This window comes from Poecilia formosa, unplaced genomic scaffold (genome assembly GCF_000485575.1).
Source record: "Poecilia formosa unplaced genomic scaffold, Poecilia_formosa-5.1.2 Scaffold1545, whole genome shotgun sequence".
NCBI lineage: Eukaryota > Metazoa > Chordata > Actinopteri > Cyprinodontiformes > Poeciliidae > Poecilia > Poecilia formosa.
In genome coordinates, this window is record NW_006801484.1 from 2,197 (window position 1) to 8,203 (window position 6,007).

General features: G+C 38.5%; 1 long non-coding RNA gene across 1 annotated transcript; it reads left to right on the top strand.

Annotated features, from left to right (window-relative positions):
* The first annotated feature begins 189 nt into the window (after positions 1-189).
* Positions 190-911, top strand: LOC107835314 (uncharacterized). The gene is made up of 2 exons (XR_001661125.1): positions 190-505; positions 766-911. It is a non-coding gene; the product is annotated as an uncharacterized LOC107835314 (long non-coding RNA).
* The last annotated feature ends 5,096 nt before the right edge of the window (positions 912-6,007 follow it).

Here is a 6,007-nt window from a genome sequence, read left to right on the forward strand (position 1 = left end):
ATCAGTAATCCATTGATCAGAACAACAATATCCCTCACTGCTGAGGCATCTTCTGCTGTTTTGATTGAGCTCCAAGATGGCCGCCGTATTTCCTGCGCCGGAGCGGCCAATGCGGGGTCTACTCTTATATTATGTCTATGACAGAAACGCGTAATTTGCAAGTCACGTTATTAGGCTTCGGAGCGTGACGTCACTGCTCTAGTCGGAGGGGTGTCAGCGCCATCTTTGTTGCCACCGACAAAAACGACTCTCACAGATATTTTAGCTATGGGACGAACTTGCTGCGTTATTGGGTGTAATGTCCGATCACACTACTGAAACGGTAAAAAGATGGAAAACGGACTTTCGTTTCACTATTTTCCTGCTTGGAAACAACAAGAGGAGGCTAAGCTATCGGAGCTAACGAGAAGAAGACGAATGTCCTGGTATCAGCGGTTGAGACGTCCTGATATCTTCTCCAAAATCCCCAGATACCTACAAGTTTGCTCCAGACATTTCCATTCTGGTGTCTAAATTCGCTTTGTTAGTGCTGTGTCCTAATTTATTTTGCTATTACTTTGTCCGAGTGTTCTCATGATCAGTTTCTGTTGTTCATTTAAGTGGGTCAACCTTGTTTAGGTCGGGCTTATATTGTTTATGTAGCGTAGTCCGAGTTTTGTCAGTGGACATCGAGGTTATTACATTTTTGTGAAGTAAACTATTTTACTAGTGTTATCAGATTTACAGTATTAATACTGATGTGTGTTCTGATATGTCCTCTTGAAGGCAAACCGATGTGTGAAATGGATGAGATCAATCCTGACTGGGGTCCAGCGCTGAATATGGGTCACTGAGGTAAACAACACAACATCGGACCGACATGGGCGTCAACTAAAGAGGCGATACAGCAAAACCATCAACAAGTTACTGAGTCTGTTTTATTTACCACAGAAAAGGTAAATAATGCCACAAGAGGCTGTAGATGAGGATTAAGTTGGAGAGGCTGACGAAGAAACGCCAGGAGAGGAGCTCAGCAAGGCTGCAGGAATATGTTGGAAGTGGCTGTTTTCTCTCATTCAATAATTTCATGTGGTAAACATTCATAAAACATTTGATTCAAGCACTTCAAGTTGCATGTAAACAGGTGAAGAAATTAATCACATTTAAAGTAAAAATGTGATATTATTAAAGGTAGTATTATTAGTAATACTAGTTAGGCTTTTTTTTCTTTGTTTTTAGATCAGTGTTTCTCCACCCTGGTCCTCAGCCCCCCCCTGCTCTGCATGTTTTAGATGAGCCTCTGTTCCAGAACAGCTGTTTCAAATGATTACATGACCATCAAGTACTGCAGAAGCCTGTTAATCACCCAGAGATACAATTCAGGTGTGTGGCAGAAGGGAAACACCTGAAACATGCAGGACAGGGGGGCCTGAGGACCAGGGTTGAGAAACACTGGTTTAGATCTTCACGTTACCTTGGTTATCCGTTGTCTCCTGTTTTATTGTATTTTGGATTTCCTTGTTTTACCGGGATTTTGGATTTAGTTTGTTTAGTTCATTAAAAATAACATCTTCATAAAGTACATCCACCGCCACACCACATCATGACACCAACCAGATGAAAAAGCCCATCTTAAAAAATTTAATGTGTAATTAAACAATAAAGGTGACAAGTAAATTTTATGAAATGGATCACACTTTAATAGATATTGTATTTAACATGTTTCAGGTAAGTAAACATGTAATGAAATAGATCCAGTCTTAGAATTTTATGTAATTGAACATTACAGGTTACAAATGTTATCATCTGAGGTAATACATTTTATGAACTTTAAAAATATATATTTTTTAAATAGAAATTGGATTAAAAATAAAAAGGGTCAAAATGGAATACAAATATGCCTCATCTATAGTAGAATAATTTCACAGATTTTGAGTTAATGGGTCATAAGAACTAGAAGCTATTGAAGAAAAATACTAAAGAAATAGCTAAAAATGTGTGTGCAAATGTAATAAAGATGAGTGTGCCTCATTTATACAGTCTAGTAGAACGATTTCACATAGATTTTGAGTTAATGGGGGACACTATTTGGAAGCTATTGAAAACATTTAATATCATTTAAAATATTGAATATGAAGTATGACTATGGAGGATAGTGTGCCTCGTTTAATAGCATGAACTACCACGTTTTTGTATTAGTTGGTCACAAGACAAAGCATTTATTTACAGGAGTGTTCGGAAATTGACGGTATCTGCACCTCCGAGCGCTTCAGGAGGCATCGGTAGAGAACAGCTGGCCGAAATTAGCGTTCATAAATCGGATCAACCTTGAGCTGAACGTCCCTTACTCCGCGGAGGGCGAATATCCAGTAACCAATTGCAAAACAACTTTGCTGCGGTCGGTAATACAATGAAAACACCGATGTTCTGACTAGTTAGTTTTGGTCTGTGGGCTGCAAACATGGCGCCAAGCGACGTAAACGTCACACGCTGTGACGTCAGCTCTAAAGCTCTATTGGTTGGATTTTAATCGGTGCGTTTTGCATCCAGTGAAAACAAAGATGTTAACAAATAAACTGGACAGTATGCTGTACGTGTAGTGATATTTCACAGTTGCGGTCTCGACTGGTCTTGAAATAAAATGCCGAGTCCTCAGAGACCGAGACCATCAAAAAATGGTCTCGAGACCAAGACCGATCTCGAGTACTACAACACTGACATATGCTACTGCGGGTAGCTACATATGCTAGTGCGACCTGAAGAAATTAGACCATTTCTTCGAGTTGTCATCCCTCCCCGAGGGATGTAGGTTGAGGTAAAACAATATTGTCACATTTAAGCTTTGACAGCTGGTGTTTCCATATTTTATAGCCTACAAGCTCTGAGGATAGCCAGTTAGCGTTAGGATAACATGTAAACAAATGGAAGTTCTGGCTTTCGGCGGAAGTCGCGCCCATAATTCACGCAAAGCATCATGGGGCGTAGGAATAATGTGGATAGGAAACTGCAGAAGTGTGTTTGAGTGAAGAACTGGGGATGATCCAAGGTGGCTAGAGGAATGTGTCAACATGGCGACACTGGCTCCAGTGCACCTGAGGAATGGTTTTGCAACTCGTGTGGCGGAGTTCTAGCAGTAATTGGACTCGCAAAGCAACCTTGATGGAGAGGACATTGGCTGAGAGACCAGGTCTGAGTCAGTTTTATTGTTTAAATGGGGAGAAGAGGATTATTGTAGCGACATCGCACCCTAGCTTCATCAGGCCTGCAACGAAAACTTTAACTGGTACCAGACTGTGTGTGTGTGTGTGTGAGAGAGAGAGAGAGAGAGAGAGAGTAAGGGCCCGTGTGTGATATTGTGTTTAGAACTGTAACTTTTGGTAAATGTATGGAGTTCTGTTAGTGACAAAAGTTGAATTCTGGTTATATTAAAACAACAGTTCAAAAGAAGGTTTTTTTTATAAAAAACCCCCACAAAGTTAATGTGTGTAAAACATAAGGGACTTTAAAGAAAAGTGCCTTATCAGCTTTTTTGGGAAACATTTAATATGGGAATGAATGACCTTGCTCTATATTTAAGTTTTGATCATTTTGAAATAATGATCTATTTTTATTATTATTGTGTATCTTCATTTGGAGCTAAGGATTTATTTTTTACAAGTTCTTATTAAAAGAAACTATTCAGGTAGCTGGTTGTCTGGAGTTATTTATGTTACATCAAATTAGTGCATGTTAATTGGACGAGTAAGGATTTACTCAACATAGGTAAACCTGCGTGGTATCTACCAGAACTTAACAAACCCAAATAGCCACCCCACCAGTGAGTTTAAGTTCTCGTCCCAGTTACTAGTGGACAGAGCAGTGGGGTGCTACAATTATTTCATTTTTTAGGTCAGAGTGGAAAAGACAAAGAAAATTAAGTCTTAAGGACTTCTGAAGTGGCAGGCAGCCACAAGGTAACTTAACTTTAAAGTTTTATTAAAGTTTTTATTAAAGTTACAGACCTGTCAGTCTGTAAAAGCATGTGAATCCAAAGCTTTGTATTTGAATTCAGATACAAGTACAAAAAACCTTGCCAAAACATGCTGTTTGTTCAAGTTGACTCACCAAACGTCCCTGTTGCCATGTTGTCACCAATTCAGGATTTCACTCAAAAATCACCTAAAACACAGATTTGTAGAGGAATTACAAAAAAACACGATAACATTAAATTGCGTCCTTGTTGCAAAAAACAGACTGTATGACAGTAATAACTATGGTCAATGGAAAAGACAGCAGAACTTTCTATAATAATAACATTTTATTATGAACATCATAAGAAGAGCCTGGTTTCACTCAGTTCCAACATCTTTTTTAATTCTAACTTCAATCATATAAAAATAACCTAGAGCAAATTCAATCAGCTCTGTAAAAGTTTTTTGGTCTGCTGTTGTCGGAGAAAGTTAAGGTTTAATTTCAGAGTTATATGAAGTCCATCATTCTGGAGAGAGAAAGATTATTCCCAAAATAATAAAGGAAAACATCTCAGACTGTTTCTGTCACTGTGTCCTACTTTATTAATAAGCCTCAGCGCTTTTTTTGGCAACTTAACTAAAATATCAATGGTTGTTTTACTTGCATTTCCCCAAATAAGGCAAAACCAAAGATGAATATATAATATGCAGTCCTTTAACATTTATTAAATCTTTTATTTTAAACAATATTCAAATAGTTTTTGCAACTTTATTTCTAATATATTCAATATGAGGCTTCCAACTAAGTTTATTGTCTATAATACAAAAGAGGAACCGGGTAAAGGAGAAGGATGACCAGAGGTAACAGGATCGAACCAGCAAACAGTGTGAACATGCTGATCCCAGTTGGATGTGGTCTGGTTTTCATGGGATATCAGCTGCAGGTCAAAGGTTGAAGGAGCACTTGTTTAGGTTTATCCACCCTAAGGTCATATGGATATCAGTGATGAATGCTGCTGTTGTTCCCATCTGGTGGACTGTCTTGACTGTTGCCAACTCTTCAAAAGTTGCTATTGGATATTTTAAGCCACTAGATGATTTCATTGCCTAATTTGCATATTTGGTAATGTTTGATCCAGGAAGTAAGACAAGAACAAAAGTGATTACAAATATATTTTGTTTATATTTGAATGTGCAAAAGAGAAGAGCCAGGTAGAGTCTAGATGTGTTTCACTTATTGGTGTGAAACTGTGGAATGAATTGAATGATGATTTTAAATTATGTCCTTTCTTAGTGAGCTTTAAAAGAGCCTCAGAATGTAAAATGGTAAAATCTTATGCTGTTATGTAGATGTATATATGTACTGTGTAATGTTTGTAAAAATGTATGTGTGTGTATACGTGTGTATACATACGTGTTTGTATGTACATCTGTATGGACAGAAGATATCTTTTATGATGGTAAGCTGCTAAGAATACAATCACAATCTAATGTGCTGGGCCTTCATGGTACTAAATTACCATCACAACATTAAACACTGCTTCTGAGCAGATGCTTTATCCAGACTAGGGCTTATACAGTTTGCTTGTTGGAACTCTTTTCTTGTTCCGTAACCTTCTGGTTTAGGTTTTAAGGGTGGAAGTGTTACAGCCAGTGGTCTTGTATGTTTTTCTTTCTTTCCCTTTTGCCTTTTCTGTATAGTTACAGCTTCCTGTCAGTTGACTCCATTGTGGGAACAACAGAGCTGATTGGCTCATCCCTTGATGGCTCCCCCAATCCCTGAAGAGGCCTCCCTATTTAAACCTCCACTTTGTAACTGAAGATGCTTCTGTTTCTTTGCTTCATCATCTTTGCTGGTGGTTTTTGATAGCTTTGACTTGCTGAGGCCATAGGCGTAAGTCCCAGGAGGGTTGAGGGTGGAGAGGGAGCGGGGAGCGGGGGGGAAGAGGGGCGGAACCCCCCCCCCCAATCTTGGAAATATCTAGAATTGTCTCCCCCAAAGAAATCATGAAAGAAACCCTTTTATTTAAACAATATCAACATAATAACGGCAATAGAAACAAAGAACAAAGTAAATC